The sequence below is a fragment of the Podarcis muralis genome, chromosome 8 (assembly GCF_964188315.1).
Source record: "Podarcis muralis chromosome 8, rPodMur119.hap1.1, whole genome shotgun sequence".
Taxonomy (NCBI): Eukaryota; Metazoa; Chordata; class Lepidosauria; order Squamata; family Lacertidae; genus Podarcis; species Podarcis muralis.
In genome coordinates, this window is record NC_135662.1 from 63,247,056 (window position 1) to 63,273,947 (window position 26,892).

A 26,892-nucleotide genomic window follows, 5' to 3' on the forward strand; every position below is an offset into this window, starting at 1 on the left:
GAGTAATTAGCAAACCTGTTTCGCAGATGACAGGAAAAAGAATGAACGGCTACCAACAACAGACTTTGTACTAATATGCATTTGCCATGTCTTGCATGTATATCTGCATCTTACAATAACGTTTTGCTTAGCATGCCGAAATTATTGTTAAGGAAAGCTGTCCCGCCTTTAAACCATGGCATGCCCTATTTGATAAGACTCTATTCTTTGGCAAATGCAAGCAGTACAATATTGTTCATAATTAGTTTATAATCTAATTCACAATTTGAATGCTATGTTTCTTGTTTGGAGTTCCCCTTTCAAATACTTATTTTCTTCTTCTAAGAAGAAGCATTTCTAATAAGTGTAGGGTGAAAACCTGAAAAGGCAGTGCTCTTGCACCTTCAATAGTTGTGTTGTTGTTGTTGTTTAGTCGTTTAGTCGTGTCCGACTCTTCGTGACCCCATGGACCAGAGCACCCCAGGCCCTCCTGTCTTCCAATGCCTCCCGCAGTTTGGTCAAACTCATGTTCGTAGCTTCGAGAACACTGTCCAACCATCTCATGCTCTGTTGTCCCCTTCTCCTTCTGCCCTCAATCTTTCCCAGCATCAGGGTCTTTTCCAGGGAGTCTTCTCTTCTCATGAGGTGGCCAAAGTACTGGAGCCTCAGCTTCACAATCTGTCCTTCCAGTGAACACTCAGGGCTGATTTCCTTAAGAATGGATAGGTTTGATCTTCTTGCAGTCCATGGGACTCTCAAGAGTCTCCTCCAGCACCATAATTCAAAAGCATCAATTCCAGCTTTCACTTCCATACATCACTACTGGGAAAACCATGGCTTTAACTATACGGACCTTTGTTGGCAAGGTGACGTCTCTGCTTTTTAAGATGCTGTCTAGGTTTGTCATCGCCTTTCTCCCAAGAAGCAGGCGTCTTTTAATTTCGTGACTGCTGTCACGAATAGTTGTGTAGAAGTGGACATTTCAGTATGTATAGCTTTGTCATTCAGGCTGCAGAAATACCATCTTCTACACAAATATTAAAGGTGCAGGAGGCCTGTGTCCTCTTTGCACCTTTTCATCTTGCACAAGGGTATAACTACTGTAGATGTATCCTCAGAAAACATATGTCCTCAGACCTGTGTTTGACAAGCTAATGCAAATCTGGGAGAGGTGCTGGGGTCTGAATTTGTGCAAGACAGTCAGCAGGTTGGGAGAGGGATACTTAACTCTTCTCCTGCCTGCTGATTCTACCCTGAAAATGCCCCCACATGTTTTCTTCCATCAAGTACACACACGTGCACACCACTGTGGAGAAATCAACAGAAAAATGACCAGGAAGGCATGTTTAGAGGGGAGAAATTGTTAAGCTGATGGTTCCCTCCAAATAACTCCCCCCCTACATTGCCATTATGAAGCAGACTTTGAGTTGGAAACCGAAGGTCTTCCTTGCAATGTGTAATGTTGTCCTTGCTAAGAACTATTGATGCATCCGCAGATTCACTGACTGATTCAGCCTTTGAAAAATTCAGCACAGAAAGGTTGTCTTCTCCGTTCGCAATATTTTGCCATACTCTCTTCCCTTCTCCACATCCTAAAGTCCAAGGGATGCAAATTTTGCAGGGAGAGAAGCCCCTAGATTTTTAATTACACATTTTTAAACCAATACAATGATTTGAGGAGATGCAAATTTTGCACATTTAAAAAAATCTTTTGAGTTGACAATACTAAGCATTTTTGGTCAACCCCTATCAAAAAGAAGCAGCAGAGGGGATATTTTCACAGTTCTCAAGAAATCAATTTTCACCTTTTCCAGTTGTGTTAATACAATACGGGGAAAAATGCCTCAAGTCCTGCTACTTATGCTAAGTTACCTATTTGATACTCCTGCACTGAACAAGATCAACAGTTTATACAAACTGTTATGAGCCAGAGATCTAATAATTTGCATGACTATAATTGTGCAATGAACCAAAGATGCGTCTCCCAAAAACTCTGCTAGCAACCAAGCAATGTCAAAATCCCTTGTTTAAAAAGGAACAAGTTTGGCGTACTCAAGGTTAGTTAACAGAAGTTGCAAAAGAAGATTTAATGTAGTCAAGGTGTACAACTACTTCACCCAGTTTAGGTCCCTGATTTTTATTTCTGTATATCGAATGTTCCATCTGTAGCTATGATTTTAAAAGAATCTTGAGGAGAAAACAGTGTTAAATCTCACATTTTGGCTTGTGAGATCTGAAAACCAAGTTGATAAATAAGACCTGAAATCAAATCAATAAATGCAGGATTTCCTATCTTCCTGATGGGGTCTGAATTGAAGGAGCTAGTCTTTCTGTTGGGAGAAATCTGGTTGCAGAATTCAAGACTTTTCTTACCTCTAAGATAAGCTCGATTTCTCCTTTATTGAAGAGAAAATAAACTCAGGCCATAATCCAGTACTGAAGATTCAAGAGTTGTGGAGTCTAGGTGGTGGAAGCCCCATAATCTCAGCTGAGTTCCAGTTATACTTCCACCATGGCAGTTCTACTACTAAAACATCCCACATAAACTGGTGGAATGGCTGAAACGGGATGGAGATATGCACATTTATGCCATATCCTATACTGTACTCCTTTAATCCATGGTCATGCCCCTGTCAACAGCACAACCCACACAGGAAATTTCAAAAATAGCTGAAACCAGATCAACACCCACCCTGCTGCCATCTCCATGATAGAGCATAGGATATCAATTAACTCATCACCCAATCACAGTTCACTACCATAAGGTATGTCAGGAAACCATAAGTAAGATTTGGTGTTGAGGCTGGAGGCATGGCGTATATCATGGATGGGGAATTTCAGGCCCTGGGATCATATGTGCCCCCCCCCCATCTTTCTATTTGGCTCTTGGGACTCCCCCAACATCACATCCCTCTGCAGGCTGCAGGCGCTCTCCCCAAGCCACAGCCCTGCTTCACATCCTCTTTGTATGCTAACACTGTACAAAAGTTGATCTTCCATTTCCAATCCTGTCCATGCCATTCTTTCGCTTGGCTGCTGCTTTGTATTTTGTTTCTGGATTAGTCATATAGGTGACCTCCACCCAGTGGCGTAGCGTGGGGGGTGCAGGGGGGGCCGGCCGCACCGGGCGCAACATCTGGGGTTAGGGCAAATCCACGGGTTAGGGGGCGCAAATCCACGGGTTAGGGGGCGCAAATTACTTGCCTTGCCCCGGGTGCTGACAACCCACGCTACGCCACTGCCTCCACCAAATCAGAATTCACATAGGACTGAAATTCACTGAGGGCACGTGAGGGCATTTGAAAGTAAGCACAAGTGAGGGCACTCTAAGAAAATAAGTAACCATTTCTGCAAGGTATGTAACACATAAATTAGTGAGGAAAAGGAAGCATTTTTTCAGCACTGCTGAAAGCAATAATGAAAAACAATGAATACTTTCACCACAGCCCCGGCCTAAATCTACAAAGCCTTTTAAAGTGAAACGCTTTTCTTCAGTCGCCCCAACAAGTGAGAGTCTTTCAAAGGTTTGCTTCGGACATCCATACTCTGCACGTGAGGTGAACTTTTTACCTTTTCTTTGTGCTTTTGATCTGCAGTCCGCATGAGCTCATTAAGAGACCGTATTATTTAGCTTAAACTTCAAGCACTAAGCATTTCCCACAGTAGCCCCGGGCTTGGAGTACTGTGTAGTACAGCTTGTGCAGCCTTTGTGCCATGGCAACATGTCATAAAATATCTACCAGGTTGCATCAGTAAAGGTAAGGTTGAGTGGTTCGAAGGATGCAACACAGATGCTCCGACACTTCAGAGCGGCCTGCAAAGAGAGGTCAGTGCCCATCAACTGATAGGCTGAATTCTAATTACTCAGGAATGCTCAGCATGAGTTGCTTGAAGAGGACTGTAATAAATCTTGTGGCAGGCATCAAGGACACCTGGCTTCTCATCAAAATGCCTTTCACAAGACCACCTAAAAATCCATCATCCTTCTCACCCTTTCTTTCGCTAATCTCTGTCGCAAGGATGGAGACACGAAGACAAAGACAAGCAGGCAGGTGATCCAAACTCTATAGTGATGGGCAGCGGGTGCCAATATAAACAGAAAGTAGGCAAAGGATGCAGCTTTGCAAAGCATAGTAAATACTTTTGACGTCTCCCTTGAAGTGTAAAAAGAGACACTCCTTTATGAGTTGGTAGGCATTTCATAAATTAGATTTCACCTGATGGCATTTTTAAAATGGAACGAGCTTAAAGTCACCAGGTCTGTCAGTTGAAAGGGTGGCTGCAATCCAACTCCCTTAAAGGTAAAGGTAAAGGGACCCCTGACAATTAAGTCCAGTCGCAAACGACTGTGGGGTTGTGGTGCTCATCTCGCTTTGCAGGCTGAGGGAGCCGACGTTTGTCCGCAGACAGTTTTTCTGGGTCATGTGGCCAGCATAACTAAGCCGTTTCTGGCGAAACCAGAGCAGCGCACAGAAACGCCGTTTACCATCCCACTGGAGCGGTACCTATTTATCTACTTGCACTGCATGCTTTCGAACTGCTAGGTTGTCAGGAGATGGGATCGAACAACGAGAGCTCACCCCATCCCAGGGTTCGAACCTATGACCTTTCGATCAGCAAGCCCAAGAGGCACAGTGGTTTAACCCACAGTGCCAGAGGAAAGCCCATTTAAGACAACAGGCCTTACTTCTGAGCAAATATGCATGGGGTTATGTTATACATCACCATGTGCACTAAGGATGACTTACAAAATGTTAAAACTGAAACTAGTGAATATTGGTTCTTCATGAAAGTGAGCCAATATACACATATTATAGTACTGTACTCCAGTGGCTTCTTATTTTCGTCCAAGCACAATTCCAATTTATTGGACAATAAACTAAACTTTAAACAGCTTGGACTCAAACATATCTAAAACACAATTTCCTCCTCAACGTCTCATTATATTGTCTACATTGACTATGAACTCTAAAATAGATTGTCTTAATATTACTATCCACATATCTGGGCATGCACACATATGCAAGTGATCTTTCCCTAATGTAATACGTAAACTTTTGTATGCTATTTTCATTAATATAAATACCTTTGTGTGTACATTGTTCCCTAATATTCACTTTTTGGTATGCATTTTCAGCTGGAGAACTGCATTGCAAAATTCCTAAGAGTGATACTTTCATAGGTTATCTGTGTTTTGGTTTTGCTGTGAGGTTGGGAAGTGAGAATTAGGTACGTTCATCTTAAAATGCAAACTCAATAAACTTCTCCTCATGGTTACTTGCACCATAGCTAAAATTTAGCTCACCAAAATAATTCAGTGGCTTGGGTATGCCTACTGAATCATGTTTTCACAAATCAGTAAGACTGAATCCCCCTGAAATTATGTGCTTAGCAGTAGCTTCTAAACCTTAATGATTTGCAAAGTTCCTACCGAGGGCTCTGAATTTCCACACCAACCTCAACGTGGGCTGCGCCTATCAGCAGCTCATTGTACAGATCGCTCTTGTAATGATTCTCTTGGGTGTTTTAATTGATGTATTCTCCCACTGGAATATCTTGGCACAGTATCATAACACACTCAAATCAACAGGAACCTCTGGGGGAAAGTCACAGTAAATTAAGTACAATTAGCAGAGCAAACATCAACACTACTAGCCTGGTAGTATAGTAATTGTTCAGTCAGCACTTATTATATGGACCATTTCTCAAATCAGTGGTCTTTGAAAGGGATCATCATGATCCTAAACTAGGCTAGGAAAGAAGGGTTTTCAGGCTGTTCTTTTGAGCTGCTGCACTGGAATACTACTGGGTAAAACAAAGAGTTGTGCAGCAGGGCACTGTTAGAGAAGATGACAGTCCACAAGGGGATCATATATCTTGGGCCTGGTTCTCACCAACAGGGAGGAACTGATCAACGAAGTGGAAGTACTGGGAACCTTGAGATGAAGTGATTGTGTCCTCTTGGGATTCATTACACAAAGGCAAGGGAAAGCTGAGTGCAGTCAGACATGCCAAACAGGCCAATTTCTAAAAGCTTAAGGAACTACCGAGCGAGGTCAGAAATACTCAGTGAAAAGGGAGTCCAAGATGGATGGGAGTTTCTTAAAGCTGAAATACTGAAGGCCCAAATGCAGGCAATTCCAAGCAGAAAGAAAAGTGGGAGGCATCTAAAGAAACTGGTATGGCTGCATCACGAGCTTACAGATGAGCTGAGATCTAAGAAGGGCATATGTATAAGAAATGGACAAAAGGAACTGAAAAAAGAAAAGAACAGTGGTACCTCGGGTTAAGTACTTAATTCGTTCCGGAGGTCCGTTCTTAACCTGAAACTGTTCTTAACCTGAAGCACCACTTTAGCTAATGGGGCCTCCCGCTGCTGCCGCGCCACCGGAGCACGATTTCTGTTCTCATCCTGAAGCAAAGTGCTTAACCTGAAGCACTATTTCTGGATTAGCGGAGTCTGTAACCTGAAGCGCATGTAACCTGAAGCGTATGTAACTCGAGGTGCCACTGTATACACAAGTAGCCAAGAGTTGCTGGGAGAAGGTCAGGTGGGCCAAAGCTCAGAATGAACTCAGGCTTCCCGGAGAAGTTAATAATAATAATGAAGGTGTGATTTATCAGACAAGGCAATGCTATGAAGTACGGGGTGAAAGGATCCCTTTAAAAAATGGTATTCAAGCCGACCCATCATTCATCCCAAAGGTCAACTCCCTGTTCCACAGGTCTCAAGACATTGTTTTGCCGTCCTTTTGTCCCAATCCGAAGTCAGAAAAGAAAAGGGCCTGGCATTCCCTAGACGTCCTCGGGACCCTCAGGTTCTACCTTGACAGGACTAAAGCCTTCCATAAGTCGGAAGCTGTCTTCTCCATTATTGAACAAAATAAAGAATGGAGAAGATAGAGGCTGCAAGGTTTCTTCCTCCTCCATAAGACACCATGAAGGTGTCTTCACAGTGGCCATTTCAGAAGCCTACCTAGCTTTAGGGAAATCATCCACTGTAGGGCTGATAACACATTCCCTTAGAGGGGCAGCTACCTCAGCTGCTTTTAAAGGAGATTTTCCCCTAGTGGACATTTGTAGGACAGCTGCCCGGGCTTCCTTGCACACTCTCGCCAGTTGGTCAGTTTGTCGCCGGAGTGTCCATTCCCTGTGTCCCTGGAGTCCAGAGTCGAGAAATGAATTGGCTTATTTTGGTGCTTTGGGGTGTTGCAAACAGGCCCATTACTAGCATCCCATATCCTTCCGCTATCTGCAGAAAGACCTGAGGGTGAAGTTGCCACTCCGCCTCGGAGCGGTATCTGTAAAGGTGTTTTCATCTTAATTAGTTTCAAACTTTTGAGCTTTAGTCATGCTGTGAATGTGGGATGCGGGTGGCACTGTGGGTTAAACCACAGAGCCTAGGACTTGCTGATCAGAAGGTCGGCGGTTCGAATCCCCAAGATGGGGTGAGCTCCCGTTGCTCGGTCCCTGCTCCTGCCAACCTAGCAGTTTGAAAGCACGTCAAAGTGCAAGTAGATAAATAGGTACCGCTCCGGAAGGAAGGCAAACGGCGTTTTCGTGCACTGCTCTGGTTCACCAGAAGCAGTTTAGTCCTGCTGGCCACAAGACCCAGAAGCTGTACGCTGGCTCCCTCGGCCAATAAAGCGAGATGAGCGCCGCAACCCCAGAGTCAGCCACAACTGGACCTAATGGTCAGGGGTCCCTTTACTTTTACATGCTGTGAATTGGGTAGCGACCAGCTTTAAACATTGTTTTAAAAACCTGCTTTGAAATTGCTTTATGTGTTTAATTGCCTTTTGCAAGCTGCCTTGGGAGGATTTTGCCCTGACAGGTGGCACAGAACAACTTTCAGTAAATAAATCTTAAAAGGAAAACACACAGACACACTGTTGCCCCTCTTCTCAGCTGTAAAGTCCAGGAGCAAAAGTTGAGAGCAACAAAAGAAATCGGAGCAATACTTTAGATAAATTATTTGTTATATATAGGATACACAGATCCCAGACGTCCAGATATACTTGTGTGCAAGAAGAGATGTGCAGGCCAAGATGGCGGGGGTCCCCACCTACATTGTGTGGTGCAAATGGATTTCTCTGCTGTTTCCACACACCTATTTCCCACTTTGGACTGAGGCAATGACATTGTGCTAGAGAAAGCTCAGGAAAACATTGCTGTCCTATGTATGTCTACTCAGAAGTAAGTTCCACTGGATGTAGTTGGATTTCCTTCCAGGTAAGTATTTAGGATTTCACCCTTAGTCACTGTATAGAATCAACACTGGGGGTATTTCTGTACAGGGCAAAGACGTGACCTTATGAAAACATGATTTTGAAATCATTTTTTTTAAAAACCCTCCATCTGAACCTGTTCAACTTCATCTTGTCCGTGTAGCCATCAGGTCTCTGCCAGAAAAAAGCAAGACTCCCAAAACCAAGCGGAATTTGTGTCCAGTGCAGATTCTACATGCAAGATTATCTAGTTATTATTCTCAACTCTTTCTTCATCACGCTGGATTTATTGCGTTTCTAAAGGACGATGTGTTAATTAACTAACCTCAACGAGCATTTCCTTTTCGGCATAAAAAGCTATTTTTTTTACTTAATCATGTGCAATGTCAAGCAGCTAAAAAAGAATATGTCGAGAGGTTTGCCCTTGATTAAAACATAAAAATGTGGCCATAAATATTTTTTTATTGGCTGTAATACCTTTGCTTTATTAGGAGGATAACAGACTGCTGGTTAACTGATCATGAAATATTAATTAAAAAGAAAAATATATGGGAGGGAGTTATTTCTGTTGTGTCTGGCTCCCCACCCACCCAGCCTCAAATCTTTTCTTTTATCATACCAGAAGATAACTTTTTTCCCCATTTTGTTCCTCATGAGCTTATATGTATACTCTACCACTGTTTTTCCTCATCCTAAAACCAACATGGTCGTCCGAGGAGGACTCTAATAATGTTGGCAGTGTGGTTTCTGGTGTCCCTCCCCACCCCAGTGCTGTCTCTAATTTATCTTTTCCCCCCACTGCTGACAAAATTGATGGGATATTGAGGCCCAGGAAAAAAACTGCTTGGGGGAGGACCAAATCAGATTCCTAAACTGAGGGTTAGCCGCTCCCATTATAAATATTTGAATAGTCTCCACATATCAAGCTGTATTGTATCTCCACGTAGCAAGACGTAACTGAATTTAAGCATATGCCAATAAAAAAGTAGAGCTGGTGCTATTTTTCTAGAAAAAGAGGTGCCAGAACTCATCATGAACACCTCTCTCGTTCTCCTAGAATGACAATGGCGCCCACCTGAGAGGTGCCGGAACTGAGTTCCGGCAAGTTCCGTCTGAAAAAGAAACCCTGAATAGTGCCATGTTTTGTCCTCTGTCTCTGAGGAAATTTCAGTATGTAATCCAAAAACTCTCTAAGGTTTGTTATTTTTTCAAAGTGCTTGCAATTCGTTGTTTATATCCAAACCTATAGAGTCGTGTTTGCAGAGGCAAATGCCACAAACACAAGAGGATAGAGTGAGGTGAACGATCCCTGAGGTAATATGACTAAGGTGACAAAATTTTGTAACCTCGTCCCCTTAATTTGTAAGGTGTTTATTTATTTATTTATTTATTTATTTAATGAAATTTATACACTGCGGGATTAGTTTGTTTTTTTAAGAAAAAAAAGTCCTCAAGGCTGTTTTCCCCTCAAAGCAGGAAAAAAATCCACCTCTTACCCAATCGCCCAATTTAATTTTTATAGCTCTAAGAAACTGATGGTTGGGTGTGCCTAATAAAGAGGGCTTCATTTCTAACATTTGGAAGCAAACAAATTGCAGAAGGTGGAAATCTGGAACAATTTCAAAAAAAAAGCTTTATTTCCTCACCAGCAAAAGCATTTGCATACTGGTAATTCTGAGCAAAGAGCATGATAAAATGTTTTTATTGTTGGGGGGGTGTTTCCAGGGCTGTATTTTTAAGCTCTGTTTGTGTCATAGAAATGACCATTTTCTAAACCTACTTTTGATTTAAGAAAGAAAGGGGAGGGGGAAACCCTATTACTATAAAAAGTCATTACTCCCAGACCTCTTTATGTAGTACAATGTTAAGTACACTGCAATGTTGAGTCCCAGGTGGAACACAATACTGTAATTCAATTGAGAGATCCTGCTAATGTCCCACACTGTAAGAATATAGCTTACGGGTTTGGGTATGTGGTAGTGAATCTCTCAGCCTTGCGACTGAATTACGGCTTCACTATTTGGTCTGGCTCCCTTTGCAGTCGCTTGTAAGGTACAGGACTCCTTACAAGTTGCTTGTAATGTTATCTGTAAAACAATTATTAATATAAGAAAGGAAAGGTAACAGAACTATAAATTACTGTTCGTCCAGGAGAATAATATTGTTCAGGGGAAACCAGCACTACAGCAGGCATGATACAAGAAAAGTCTATGTAGCCCAGGCAGCACTGGTAATGAAAACAGCAGAATAAAAATCTAGTGCTATTTATCGACATTAGTAAGGGCTTTTAAGAGAGAGAATCCCAAATGCTCAGTTAACTCAGGTCACTGTGGTTTTATTTTCTTACAGTACTGTAATTCAACGGAGAGATCCTGCTAATAATCCCGCACTGTGAGTAGTCATTTTGGCATAAAAGCAGTTTATAAATTAATAATTATTTATTTATTTAAAATCATTGAGCCCATGGATTCTAGGAAGAAGAAAATACTAGGACATCCTTCAAACAACACTAAAACTGTGAGGCAATAAAAATATAAAACTGTTAAGCAGAACAAAGGCTATGAAAACAGTTTAAAATGCCTGGGCAAATTAAAAATCCTGGCGCTCAGAAAAAAACCAAAAAATTGTAATGTCAACTCCAGCCAAGCCTCCTTGGGGATAGGAACAGTCCAATCGGACTATTTCTGTTTCTTTCGGTTTCTCATTTTCCCAAGCGGTTCAGTTGGCAACATTTCTACGTCGGTTTGTTGTTGTTGTTGTTTTTAAAAAAGTCCTCACAAGAATCTCGCTGAGCTCTGGCATTGTGAATGCGCAGCTCTTTCCTTCCCCATATCCAACTGTCAAAGTCTCTCTTGCCTAGTAGGTGGGAGCAGAAGTGGCTTTAAAGGAGTGGGACGGGTTCAGTTGAACTAGGCGTGGTTCAGTAGGGGCTCCGCAACTCTGATTTAGAACGGAGCGTGAGAAGCAGAGGGGTGCAGGATTTTGCCATCACACGGGGCGCCGCTTAAATTTCAGAGCCCAAGATCTGCCACTGGTGGGAGCCAGAGGTGCAGCATGGGAAGGGCAGGGGGCCATGTGTTAAGTTGTGGGTGAACATATCAGACGACACGGCGATTCTTCAAACAGCTCTTGTTTATTCACAGGCCAGAACAGAACTGAACTGAAGGGTTCAGCCAGCCTGCTTAGATAGAGCTCCAGTACAACACAACTGTAACAACTTTCTGTAAGTATCCAATCACTGCACGTCACTTTCAATCCCTTATTTGCATATGTGGACCTGAGTGAAAACTATCTACAGTATCCCCCTGCTGGCCCAGGGTGAGAACTTAAGTACATAACACCATGGCCCCAGGCGCAGATTTTTGAAGCGGTGTGAGGACAGCAGGCTCCCTCATCAAGGCTGGAGCCCTGAGGAAGCAAGTTAAGTCATGCCTGGATCAGGCCTTCAGGGCTGGAGTGGTGGCGGTGCCTCCTTTTCTTTGTGGCTGGCAAAGGGCACACGCCAGACAAGATGGAGGGGGAGGGTGCTGGCACTGCCACCCCAAAGAGAAGCAAGGGTCTCTGGCAGCTGCCGCTTCCTTCACGTACAGCGCACCACAGCCTTCAAATCTGCCCTCCTTGTGAGTTTTCTTTGATCCTCTTTCTCCCTCCACTTGCTTCGCCTCACTCTGTGCACACCGCCGGGTCTCCTCCATCTCCTGTCAGACTGTTGCAGTGTGGGCTTGGGCTGGCGCAATCCCCCCTCTGCGCCCCATGCCCCCACCCCATGCCCCCACACCTCAGACGCTGACAACCCATGCTACACCACTGGTGGAAGTGAAAGGGGAACATCAGGAAAGATGAAGGACCTGGACATTAAATGCCACCAGAACAATCCTGATACCAGATGGAATGTGGTTATTCTTGTGAAAATGTGAAAATCTCTTATAAGCTGTGTTGAGAGCCTCTCAAAGCTATAAAGCAGGATATAAGTATTCTAAAGGAATACAATATAATAAAAGCGCTTATGGTGGGGTTTTCAGGACTTTGGCTATTTTGCATTCTGTCTTACATTACTAATGGAACTATTAGAACGCATCATTTTATCTCTTAAGTTCTTCAGCAGTTTGGTGCACCTTACTCCGAGCAATTATTAGTACTATAAAATCTGTAATGCCTAAAAACGCTAAGGGTTCTTGGTTGTCCTAAGTTCAGGATGCCATTTGTGTGGGGTACATGAAAATGGAAACATTCCTACAGTGTAGCTCTGAGTTCTCATAACCCATCACCACCACATCCTCCCTGCCCCCAAAACTCATCTATATGCTAATTTATCAGTGGCTAATACTGCCCTGAAATTTAATGATACTAACGGAAGGAGAATGTGAAACGAAAATTTTGCTTCCTCACTTTACAAAGCCTGTGTGTGTGTGTGTGTGTGTGTGTGTGTGTGTTTGGAATGAAAGGCAACAAAAATATTGATTTAATAAAGGCACAGATTGTAGCATCTCCTAGTTCTATTTTTACAACCCCATCAAAGCACCAGAACCTGGGTGAGCTTGGAGCTTCCTCACAAAATAAGTGCATTAGCTATTTCTCTGTCCTTTCTCCACCTTCACTCTGATGCTCTTAAGGTGAAAACAGATGGGACATTTTAACATTGGTCACAGGTTTACTACTTCTGGCAGAATGAGCCATAAGATGTCTAGTACCTGTTAGAAGTCAGGTCATGCATACATCCTACAAAGCAGGGGTTGAGGTGCAATTAAAAATGCCAAAGGGGAGAGGTCAGACATGCTGTCCACCTTTCAAAAATACACCTGTTCTGGTGATTGTGGAAGGACATATGTCGGTGATGTCACAGGCATTAGCCAGTATGTGCCTTCCACAGCTAAACTTTGGCCAATTTTAAGTCGTATATGCTTGATACGAGTGTTGTAGCAAAACAGACAGTGTGGTGTAGTAGTTAGAGTATTGGGATAGTACATCAGAGACATCATATATAAAAATCACCTCATGACCTTGGACCAGTTACTGTCTCTCAGTCTAACTTACTTCACATGGTTGTTGCGGGACTAAAATGGGGGGGGGTCATGATTGCCACCTTGAGCTGCCTGGAGGAAAATTGGGATATAAATGTAATGATAAATAAATTAATATTGTGAGGATGATTTCACAGGAAATTCATACTACTCTTAAAATCTTTATTCATTCATTCTTTTCATTTAATTTATAATCCACCATCAGACAAATAATCTGGAGTTGGGATGTGTCAGATATAAAACCAAGCAATATAGTCAGCTAATATAGTTACAACAGAACAATATAAAATCTGCCAGTATAACCTCTCCTTAAAAATCAGTGACCTAATACATCAAGAATCCACTACACTAAAGGGTGTTTAGCTAGTGCCCAAAATTTTGGTTACAGCGAGCTTTTAGGAGGGAGGGCATTCCAAAATTGGGGAGCCACCATTGAGAGAGCCCTATCAAGTGTTGTAGGAGTATGAGCCTCACTTAGCAATGGATTAATAAGTAGGGCATCCCTATCTGATCTCAATGCCCTCCCTCCTAAAATATGATTCAGTGAGAGATGCTCCTTCGGGTAACTGAGTCTGAGGTCAAGCAGGGCTTTATAAGTCAGCGTTAAAATCTTGAAGCAAGCTCAGTAGCATACAGGCAGCCAATTCAGGCTCTTCAAAACTGGTGCTCTGTGAGCTCAGCTAAGCAGCCCAGTCAATACTCTGTACCAGCTGCTGCTTCCAAACCTGTTTTCAAGGACAGTCCCATGCAAAAATGGTTCTTATAAGAGCATGAAGTCGGGTTCTCTCTGTCCAGGAACTTCCAGAGCCGGTAGAACAGCTAGCAATAAGCACTCCAACCCACTTCCTGTGGGTTTCCAGTGACAAAAGTGATCAGTCCCATCAGAGGGAGTACAACCCCATCCAGAACAAGCCATCTGCAAGGCTGCAGCAGGGGGGTTGGTGCTGTGCAGGAACAGCAGCAGAGCCAATCTGATGCTCCTGCCACCCCACCTGCCCTGCGCTAACCCCCCTGGTGCCTCACCCCATACCCCATCCCTCTCCCTTTCAGTTGCCAGCAGCGACCTCTGCATTAGAAAGCAGATGAGCAATGCCAGCATACCCTGCTGGCTACAGCCTCAGTTTTTAGCTCCCCTTGATGCCTAACAGGTTGTGCCTGCCTTAATCTTCCAAAAAAAAATTAATAATAATCAAATGCAGCAGCAACCAGATGAAACTGAAGAGCAGGATGGAAACCAAAGTAAAAAAAGAAAACAAAACAGGCCAGCAAAGAGAACAGTTGCTTTCAGTCAACATCAACAACTTGCCTTCAGTTTTCTCTGCATTCATTTCTAGCACAAAAGGGGGGAAGAATGAAGAATATTAGCATAAGAGTCCTATGGCCATAATCAAACTGTAATTGGCCTCGGAGATCACTTACGACAATCAGGGAAGTAATAAGGTATCTGAATAATTATGAAAAATTAGGCACATTTATGAATAATTACACACTTAATAACTATCTAACACATCTAATTTTTAAACTGTAATTCGCGTCATTATTGATTGGCATATCATCAGTGCACACCAATTCCCTCCCTTTCTTATAGCCATTATTTGATTTAACCATTAGGCCCTAACTGGGAGCTTATTCTCAGACATAGGTCAAGAAAAGTCATAGAGGCTTTTGCTAAAGGAAGAGAAGCCTCACTAGTAGAATAGGATGCAATAGGATTACTTGCTGCTGCAATGGCTCTTTGGGGAAAAATAAACTAAAACACAGAGACCTGCATATTAAAAACTGATAGAGACGAAGGGTGAATAAGAGACTGGAGAGGGGCTATTTTCTTCCTGTCACTTTACTAGTCCCACTCTCTCCAATAATTGATGCACAATATCTTGGTGGCATGACAAACATATTAAAATGTTTATGATAACGTCTCCACAGGTTTGAAACCATCTTTATAAACCATACTTAGCACATTTAGGATCTTTTGTGGGGGGGTTGGGGGGGAATGGGAAAGGGAACATACTGGAGAGTTATTCATTTTTAACTAGTGTACAGGGACCTATGGAAGATAAATCATTCTGTCTATCTGGAACGCCTCTCCCAATATGAACCTACCCAGACCAGGCTTTATTATCTGAAGGGTAATGACAAGGGACAGGGCCTTTTCAGTAGTGGCTCCCTGTCTGTTGAATGTTCTCCCTAGTGAGATGCCTTCACTGATATCTCTCTTCTCCCAGGCCTTTGATAGACTGAGTTCAGTCTGCATTAATGTTAGCCTGCTGCCAAGCTTCCTATTGCTGATGTTTTGGTTTTTTATATGTTGTATGAAATGTTATTAGGGACGCGGGTGGCGCTGTGGGTAAAACCTCAGCGCCTAGGACTTGCCGATCGCATGGTCGGCAGTTCGAATCCCCGCGGCGGGGTGCGCTCCCGTCGTTCGGTCCCAGCGCCTGCCAACCTAGCAGTTCGAAAGCACCCCCGGGTGCAAGTAGATAAATAGGGACCGCTTACTGGCGGGAAGGTAAACGGCGTTTCTGTGTGCTGCGCTGGCTCGCCAGATGCAGCTTTGTCACGCTGGCCACGTGACCCAGAAGTGTCTCCGAACAGCGCTGGCCCCCGGCCTCTTGAGTGAGATGGGCGCACAACCCTAGAGTCTGTCAAGACTGGCCCGTACGGGCAGGGGTACCTTTACCTTTACCTTTTTATGAAATGTTATTATGGGTTTTTTTAATCTACCTCTATAATATTATGTATTTTTATATAAATGTAGGTCACTTGAATACAGTTTAGGTGGCAAGCAACTAGTAAGGTGGTGGTGGTAATAAATAATATATTTTACTTTCTTTCTTTCAAAAAAGTTTCTGGCTGGCAGGACAAAGATTCTATGAATCACAGAATGAATTAATGGTACACATTGCCACTTGATGATGTGCTCACCATTAAAATAGATTTAATCATAGATTTAAGATCCTTTGCTATCAGAGGGGGAGAGAGCGCCTCCATGTGCTCAGAGAGTATATCTCTAATTACCAGATATTAAGAACAGCCAAGAGGTGATAGCTGTCTCTTTCCAGGAACATATTGAGGTCAACATGTAGAATTACATGGAATTTAGCACATACATAGTCCTTGCTAATAGACATGAGTGAAGGAAGAACACACTCTTGTTCTGGTCCTTAGCCCAAAGTCCTGGCACACCACAAGGTAAATTACAAGCATCGAGACTGGGAGTAGATCTCAAGCTTGCACATCTCCTCTCTCTCTGCCTGCCTCATTCATCTCACTGGATGGCAGAAGTCTCCCAAACAAAACAATTCCAAAGTTAATTGAACACGGATCTCCCTCGATCCTGGAATTGAACTTGCTTGCAGATTCTGTCTTCAACATCACAGGAAGTACCTGTGCTCAAAAAACAAAAACAAACAAGCATGGGACCTCCCATTTGCAATGCAGCATCTCTGATGAGCATTTTGACCAACTCCCCAGTTCCATGCCAACCATTCATTCATATGAACGATGAGATGAGGTGGAGGAGCAGGAATTTGCAAAGTGGCAAGCCGCTCTTTGATTTCACCAGGTGTAGAGGTGTGGGCTGCTTAACATATGAGCAGCTCGGTGGTTAATGCAAGAGTGTATATTACAGCATTGGCTCCACAATTCCCACTTGGTCTCCTGGCAATCAAATCCTATCTATCTTTCGCTCAAAAGCCCTATGACGCCTAGGGGCAAGGAGATGGGGGCGGCAGGGAGGATGTTTTATTTTGCCGTTTTTGCAATTTACCTTCTCTATTTTGGCTTCTCCTGTTCTGCCAACTTAGCTGTTTTCTTTTCCTGCCCCAGTTTGAATCCTCTCAGAGCAGAATAACACATGTTGCCTGTTGGGTTTAATAGGTGACTGTCACTGAAACTGGAAGAAGAGAGCAAACAAACGTGGGCTGATTACAAGAGTGATCCTCCCCAGGGGTCCAGGAAAACCTGCACACATGCGCTCCTCAAATTCTGTGACTAAATATTAACAGGTCTGCACAGTACAAACGATGTCTTTTTTCAAAGTACTGCTGTCTGCTAGACACACGGGAATCTGCAAAAGCAGAATGTTTTGCATATCCAAGGAAAAAAGTTGCGGCTACGTTTTGTTTTTCTAAGAAAAGAGTCCAAGGTTTAAAGTTTGGTGATACAGCTGTTGATTATCCCCCACTGTAAGAATACAAGGCAGCAGCATGTAGGAAACAAAGAACTATCAGCCTGGCGGAATCTATGTTGCAATACTAAGACATACTTATCGGTGGGTAAACGTCTCACTAAAATTAGTGAGAATGCTTACAAGGAAACAAATTTGATATAAACAAATAAATAAGCATGTATTAGATCAAGTTGCTCCTTGCATGTATTGATTTACCCCTTCAACAAAGGAAATCAACCATGCAGTTTTCTCTTATGGCTACTGAGCTGCAGCTGCATAGGTAGCCTTCATATGTTGCATCCTTAAATGCAGAGGATGTTAGAGGCAGGGATGAGATTGGTGGAGATTGGTGGAGAGGAATAATGTTCATTTGTTCCCCTCTATGTGACCAGGCTGAGTGAGGTGTATTGTCTAATCTGACACTGATTCCCACTCATTCTCCACTCCAAATGAAATCTCAGAACAGATCTACCAGGTCAGATCAGGAAATCTAACCTGAGTTACGAAAGTTTTCAGAATCCAACAGTAAATCCAGGGCACTTCCATATGACCTGTTTATTGATCATTCATCCTGATGTGTTTGCAGGGAGATTAGAAGCAGTTGGCTATTTAACATGCATTCATTCTTATTTGTTTATTGGGAGGTTTGTATCAAAGCAAATGCCATCCCACACTTTCCTGTGCATTTCCCCATTACTTTCCTTACGGTAAACAGTCTGATCTTTGGGAGGAAGCCGGTTTGTTGTGCAAGGCCTCCCAATCAATTATAATCACACAACCTGAGTTTTCCAGAATATGAGCGAATCCCACCCAAAAATTCTGGGTGGGAGATGGATAGATAGATGATAGATGATAGAGATAGATAGATAGATAGATAGATAGATAGATAGATAGATAGATAGATAGATAGATGATAGATAGATATAGATAGATAGATAGATAGATAGATAGATAGATAGATAGATAGATAGATAGATAGATAGATAGATAGATGATAGATAGATATGGATCAGTTGTGTTTTATGCATTGTTTCTTATTGTGAATTGTCAGTTTTCAACATTCTCTTTACACAATAATGTAACCAAGCATTATATTACACAGTAATGAACCCAAACGCTTTTACCTCCTAACTATAACCCAATTACTGTGTGTCTTTATAAGCAAACATCATAGCTAAGGTATCATTCAGCATGTACTTTACTATCCAGCACTAACGGAAAATACCGTACCAACTTTTTAAAGCTTGGTTTTCTTCTTTTCCTATCTAAAATTTCATTGTAAAAATAATAAATAAATGCTGAGTACTAAGACCTCTACCGCCCCTACCTTGCAATGTGTGAGTGTGTCAGGAGGTTTGTATGACAGACTATTGACTACTTTTCAGAAATTTGTTGACCTAAATCTTGCAACTAAAGACAAGCCAAAGCCCTTCTATTCCTCAGCACGCATGTCAGATGTCTGAGGTTTTGCATGATTAATGTTCTTTAGAAACCTTACAAAATCAATAAACAGCCTCTAAAGCAGAAGACATCTGTATCGAAAAGCCTTGCTTTTCTTTTCTTTTTTAGTTACCTCTTTACCCTGGCCTTTGACACCTAAGATATGTATTTTTTAGGACCCACCCTATTTTTCTGATTGTTACATTGGCCAAAATAACTTCGGCAAAATATAATGAATCTTTCCCTTCTACCCTCCTCAATTTAAAGTTATAGATGATGATGATGATTTATTAAATTTCTATACTGCCTTTCATCCAAGGATCACAGGGCAGTTTACAATATAAACCCATGGGTGGTGCTAGAAATCTACTCCCATCCCAAAATTGGAGAAGTTATCCACACTTGGTTTTTATCTCACAGGATAGTTGTGTTTGGCAGCAGTTGTGATTGCCAAAGTGATACAGAAATTGATAAGCCAGAATGACAATAAAAAGTTGAAGATGAATAAATCTTGGCCTGTAGATGAGGGCAGCAAGTATACATGTGATGGGATTGAAGAACAAGTTTTCTCTTTTATATATATATATATATATATTAAAAAAAACCCAATGAAAAAACCCAACACCACAAAACCAAGAGGGGGCAGGGGTAAGAGGAGAGAGGGGTGCATTTTGAAATGCACAGTTGAGCCCTTTGTGCTGGGGAAAGGAGAGCCTTGTTTTCTTTCAGTGCTGGCAGCTGAGTTTGTGTTGATGCACAGAAGTAAAACAAGAGCATTCAGACAAGTGGAACACGATCTGATAAGCCTGGAAATGACTCTGCCAATACATCCAGCCCAAATGACATCTCTGCCAGTGCCCTTTCAACACTTCTGATTTGAGCACAAGATTCCCAGGGGATAGCTTTTTCTTACACACTCTGTCCTGGTTCGCTACCCTACACAATTCAATGGTGGGAGAAGGGGTCGAAGAAGCAGAGGGGGAGGGAATAGATGGGTTGTATTCATTTTCTTTTAGGGAAACAGTGTTTTTTCTGTTATTTCGCTTCTGTAATCCTTCCTGTACTGTATTCTGTTCTATGCCAAAAAAATGTCCCTTTAGGAATCATGTTTAATCCAATCAAGAGGTCATAAAATCAGCAAATAAAATATCTATAATATAAAATAAAAACATGCATCCTCTTAGTGTCCATGCTTTGCTAGCTCTGTAGCTGTCCAGGGATTGATAATACTCAAACCTTGCTCAAATCTTCTAACTAAGCTTGTACAGGACAATTTCTTTCTGCTCATTTAATTATAAGAGGTGGGTTTATTATTGCATCCATGATCCAGTTCAATACTAATTTTACCTTCTTCTTTTTTTAAAGGAAAGGGTCTTATTATAGCAATGTAAGTGCAGCACAATTTGTGGCTGCAAATCCTTTTACCCAGAACCACAAACTGATAACATTTGTGCTCTGCAAATTTTCAAAAAATAATAATTAATATAAAGATTTATGTTCAGATCATGCATTTTAGGTCTTAAATTGCCATGATTTATGAAGCAGCCCTAGTAGTTGTATGAATGTCATTAAAATTATCCTTTCAGCTTAACTGTGCTGCTTCTTCATGGGAGGTAATTTTGCAGAATACCAATGATCTTTTGGCTCCTGAACACTGAATTGCACTGCCTTAAATTGCTGCTTTGCCACCGCCCCTTTATTTTTCAGAGTAGGAAAGACACAGAGCTCCATCTAGCAAAAATAGACTAAAATTAACTCTCCCACCTACCCACCCCAGTTATAATTTTACTTACATACTTTACCAGACAAATACTTTACTTTACTTTGGGGTCAAATAGCGGTACGCAACACTATACTCACAAGTTATAGTCAGTTCACTATGGCTTTTGTCCCTGGGAAAGCTTTACCTATAGAACAAGGACTGTTCTCAGGGTGCATTCTATTCTCTGAACAATGCGCTTGGTGTGTGATATTGCCCAAATATCCCGTAACTTGTTGCCATTCAATACTGAAAATTTCACAGTTGTGGATCATACGGTACTCACACCCTATAACATTTCTACAATGAAAATAGGGACGTCGTATTCCACAATAGTAATTTTTAGGAGTCTGAAGTGGGCCCTGGGGGGGTAGAAGGTTTGAAAACCTCCCTGATCTGACATAATCCATAAATATACACACATTTGTATGTGTTGTGGTGTCCCTAAGTACACAGACCCTATTTTCCAGGGACAATCCCAAATTTTAAAAAGCCGTCCTGGTTTCTGATTTGATCCTGGAATGTCCTGGTTTTCCTTAGGACATCCCTATTTCCATCAGAGAAATGTTGGAGGGTATGGAGTTATCTGACCCCTTATCCAAGTTGTAACTATACAACTTTTAGAAGACATCTGAAGGCAGCCCTGTATAGGGAAGTTTTTTTAAAAAAAGTTTAATGAGAGAGTGAGCGAGAGTTTTGGAAGCCTCTCAGAGTGGCTGGGGAAACCCAGTCAGATGGGTGGCGTATAAATACAGTGGTACCTGGGTTAAGAACTTAATTCATTCCGGAGGTCCGTTCTTAACCAGAAACTGTTCTTAACCTGAAGCACCACTTTAGCTAATGGGGCCTCCCGCTGTCACTGCGCCACCGCTGCGTGATTTCTGTTCTCATCCTGAAGCAAAGTTTTTAACCCGAGGTACTATTTCTGGGTTAGCGGAGTCTGTAACCTGAAGCGTCTGTAACCTGGAGTGTCTGTAACCCGAGGTACCACTGTAGTAAAATGGTTGCTGTTGTTGTGGAATGGGCCATCCCTATTTTCATCAGATAAATGTTGCAGGGTATGGTGTACAGTTGGTTTCACAGTAATTTCTTTACAGAAGGTTCAGAGCCTGAGGTAGCTCTCTGTGGTCAGAAAGTTGGAAACTATTGAGGAGAGAGAGAGAGAGAGAGAGAGAGAGAGAGAGAGAGAAGTGTCACCTGAGAAATATAAAGGCTCCTCTGTGTGTTGCCTTTTCCCAGAATGTGTACTTGTATCTTGAATAAGAAATAAGAAGAGGGGGGAGTACACTTAATTCAGTGGAAATACTTAATCCCTCTCTCTTAAGACATCTTCTGCAGCTGCAGGTATAGGCCCTTTCACTATAATCTTTAGCAGTGCAGAAGAAAGAGAGCCTTCAGGTGAAAGGTTACCTACATTTATAATGTCAGGCACTAAGGCTGGCAAGGTAAAAGGTAAATGGTAATTTTATCATTAGCGTGCCTGACCCTTTGGCCCCAACCATATCTCATGGGAGACGTTAAGAACAGCTCACCTGTCAAGTTCCAAACACTTAAAGGTCAATGCGCACAAAAAAATCTTGGAGAGCTTACTACTGAATTGCTGACACCTTTTATTATCACCACTTAAATAAATGATTCAAGCGGCAAGACAAGGGAAAGACCAGCTTAAGGTCAAGATTTATGCCAGAAATTGTGGAGAGCTTTATTTTCTAAATCTACACACACATGTGTACACACATGCGCACACACCATTAGAAAAAAAATGGCTTTCCCTTCCTTTTGGAAATGTGAAATCAAATGAAGCAGGTTTCACATAATTCATGGGAGTTTCATTTTGCATTGTGCATTTGGCTCAAAGCCTTGAGTTAATCCAGGGTAAATTTCTGTGGGATTGAGATCCCCTAGTAATTAGGACTCTACCACGCAAGCGGGATAAAGATGCACATTGAAAACTGACCCTTGTTTGGGGATACAGTGGTACCTCAGGTTAAGTACTTAATTCGTTCCAGAGGTCTGTTCTTAACCTGAAACTGTTCTTAACCTGATGCACCACTTTAGCTAATGGGGCCTCCTGCTGCTGCTGTGCCGCCGGAGCACGATTTCTGTTCTCATCCTGAAGCAAAGTTCTTAACCCGAGGTAATATTTCTGGATTAGCAGAGTCTGTAATCTGAAGCGTATGTAACCTGAAGCGTATATAACCCGAGGTAGCACTGTAGAGAGTTGTCTTTCCACTTTTATTTTTTTCTCATCCTAATTTAACCACTTGCTTTGGCACCCTTAGTTTTTTATAGTGGCCAAGAAGGAGCACTGCAATGCCAGCAAAATTCACATTAAAATGCCAGATTTTCAGCTCCGAGGAAGGGTGGTCTGGGATATAATGTCTTCCTCAGATTTATGACTGATTAGGAATTTTGATTAGCACTTCCTTCATACAAACCAAACACACTGATCAGGCCAGTTTTAAGACAGGAATTTGAGCAGGAACTCTCTTGTTCAGAACTTTGCTCAGGGATAGCCAATATGGAGTCCTCCACATGTTGCTGGACTCCAGTTCTCATCAGCCCCAGCCAGCATGGCCCATGGTCAAGGATTATGGGAGCTGGAGTCCAAGGGTGAGGCATTAGCTAGCTTGACTCTCCATGTCTTTCCATGGTTTCAACTTCTAAAAACGCACACAGAAGTCAGGGATTTGGGCAACCGAACTATGGGGTGGGGTCAGCAGCAATAAAATCGTGCCAAGTGAATTTTACCAGCTCCCCAGTCTCTGGCACCAATTACATGCCAGAATGTAGTTTTATTAAGACCAATAAAATAACGGGCCATCGTCAAAAACACTTCTTCTGGAGTGTTTCTTCTGGGACCTGTTTGTCCCAGAAGGACTCAGCTAGACTGGTAAAGAAATAGCGATTCATATGTATTGTGTGTGTGATATAGCATTGTGCCAACAGATGGAGATGTGGAGTCCCATTTTTTCTCTACCTGTTTTCCCTGTTTAAGTTTACAACGCTTTAAACTGAAACGCTTCTTGGATGTGTCTAGATCCAGCCTGTGTGTGAGCAAAGGAGGAGTTTGGCTTTACTTTTTAATCAAAGCCTTTTTGTTGTTGTTGTTGAAGTTTGCCATTAACTCCATGGTAAACTTTTCATGGACTTCCAAGACAAATGGATCAGGTCTCAGCTGAAATAATTAGAACCTAGAGGGGGGGGGGAGAATCAGAGTTTTCTTTCCAAATGTTCCTTTTGTAGCAATGTCTCTTCTCTACACTGTGTGGATTTTGCTTCTTCTTTGTCATTTTTTTTAAAAAAAAACCCCAACAACCTCTAATTGCTGCAGAACATGTAATTTTGATTTAAAGGCTATTTTGTCCCAGATGTACCATTGAATCATGCTCTTCATTACGGGAAGGCACTGCAAACTGAAGACAACCAGGCAGGGTCTCACTGAGATGAACCAAAACAATTGGAAAATAGGGAGGGGAGCCGTGGCAGGAGGGGCTGATCCTGACAAAAGCCCACAGGTGCTTTTCCTTTCCTCCCCTCTGAGTCGGAGTCAGCATGTTTAGATAATACAACTTCTCATTAAAGGCAGAGTGTGACTGGGGACAGCAAGGAGATTTCTGTGGCTTACTCTCTGATCTGTAATAATGCTTCATTAGAAGAAATGCCTGTGTTTTCCACCTTGGTGAACAAAGGGTCACAACTGGGACAATTATGGGGGAATGCAGTTTTAGAAGAAGAAGCACCGCCAGAGAAGTTTAGCGTAGCTGATAGCTCACCATCTACCAAAGGTGAGGTTTCTTTCCTGCCTCACATGAACTCCGTCCAGACTTATTGCAGCACCGGGGCAGAAGTCCTCAAGTGCCTTTGCCATTCAACCCATCGTCATCATCGCTATTGCCATTATTGTTCTGCTGAAATCAAAGGCAGCCCGTGCATCTCAGGGGAGAGCTGAGGTCACTAGCAATGGTCACTCTCTCAGAGAGCTTTGCTTGGTTCTCTGTAGTGAAATCCTAACAGCCCAATCTATGTCAAACCCAAAGTGTACCTTTCGCTGTCTCTTGCCCTAGGCAGTTTTACTATTTAGTTCACTGGAATGCAGGCTGCGGCTGTGGCTGACTGACTCAGGAAGACGTTTCTACCTATTTAACCAAGCTAGCCTAACGTCCTCTCTTCTATGGCAATGAATTCAAGTGGACTCAAGCAGTTGTAATATAAAAGGGAGATGGGGGGGAAATCAAGTCTTACTGCTCAAAAATATTAGGACCCGAACGCAGTGACCTTCTTTCTACCGCAGACCTGACCAAACCTATAATTTTAAAGCTGGAAAGGAACGCTCCTGTCAGCACCATTTCAACAAAAGGAAGTAATTTCTCCTCAGGGCAGACTGTTTACTGGCTCTGGGGGATTTTGGCTCTGTCTTGAGCATGCAGTTTGGCTTACTTGCTTAAGCCATCTAAAGTCACTTCCAGACAACCCGTTTATCGAACATTCATCCTGAACTGTCTGCACAAAGTTTGCACGGAGCTTAAACGATGATGTCTATTTACTGAGCATTCATTTCTGATTTATTTGCAGGGAGGCTATATAATGTTGCACAAAGGAACATGCTTTCTAGTGCACTTTCCTGGCTCTTTCCTTATAGCAAAAAGTCTGATTTGGAGAGTATGCAGATATGTTGAGCAAAAGCTCCAAAGCAACTTTATTGTGCAACCTGAATTTGCCAATATGGGATCAAATATCACCTGAAAACAGGGACAGTCTGGAAATGTACAGAGTATCTATTTGAGACTTGGAGACCCAAGTTCTCATGAAAACAACAAGGCTCACTTACAATTTATTATTTATTTATTTATTTAGAATACTTTTTGTGGTTTTTCCATACATCCAAAAAACAAGACATTGCCCCCCCCCCAATCCATAACCTTAGATAACTCACAGATTTCTGCAGAAGTATCTATTGACTTGACGTTTGCAAACCCTTTCCTTCTTCAGCCTACTGGCAATGCTTTGCTAAGGCGTGCCTGACACCAACAACACCTGCTTTCTCTTTTTGTCGTCGTCTGTAGAAAACTGTCTTGTGGGGCAGCCAGTACTTTTGTGATTCTGCTTCTCCCAGCACAGGGAGTAAGCACTGGGGGAGGTCAAGGAGGGCTTTGTATCCTGAACTTCCCCCGTGGCCAATGATTCCCTGGATAATAGCCGCAGTGTGGTCATTTGGAAAATTCCACAGTTGGCATTTCCCTTCACTTTGGGTTGGTTTGTCAAGCATAAAATTAAAACATTAAAAAGCTGATACCCTCTTCAGGAAGGGGAAAAAAATCTATTTTAATAACACTGCATTTTTAAATGCATCATTAGAATATTTTGTTGCCGCTTCAGCTTTTAAAAAATCGTAGGGTGGTGTGGTGGTGATCCGTATCTCTGCCGAGCTGTTTTCCTGGGCTCCATCTGCTGCTCCCTTTTGCTATATGTGACATGACCTTCAGACGCTATGATGAGGGTCTCAGTGGTAAAGGTGAAATAGTTTGACTAAGGAATCCATAAGCCTGCCAAACCTTGGAACTTGGATTTATGGCATTGTGTTGCCTGGTTGTATTGTGCTCTGCTGAACAGAATAGGAAGTGATGGTATCCTTGCTGTAGTGCTATAACTTGGCCTGATTCCTGCGTACTGAGGAACACCAGCCATTGGCAGTGCTATGGTTCCACTCAAGAGAAACTACTGCACTGTGTAGTTGTGACAAGCCACAGGCTGTCTGCAGGTGGAGAAGGGAAAGGGTGCACAAGAATGACAAAGACTCTTGAACCACATCCTAAATATTGTCATAGTAACCTCATTATCCTAATGATGTTTTCCTGGTGTGCAGTCACAGGTTTTAGAGTGGGGGGGGGGGGTTCCTTCATAAAAAATGATTGAAGCCTTTTCATAATGCAATACAATAAAAAGCAAATAATCTAAATCAAAACAAAAAATAAAGAAAGAGAAAATGCAAAGTTCCTCTCTCAAAGGTAGATCTGAACTAGGATTTCCATTTTCTCAAAAATGAAAAACCGGACAAAGTTGTTGAGCTTTTCCCATACATTTTGCCGATTCAATAAAAATCTACCCGGACGACATTTTTGCAGCCCATTTCTATGATGCTATGTCTGGGTATGAGGATTAGATATGTGAACTGCTCTTTGTGTGTACACCATGTGCAATCCAATCTATATCCATATTTTGCATATATAGTTTACACACTCCTTTTTTGTGGTGCATGGACCACTCATGTGGAAGCATGATCATTTATGGCAT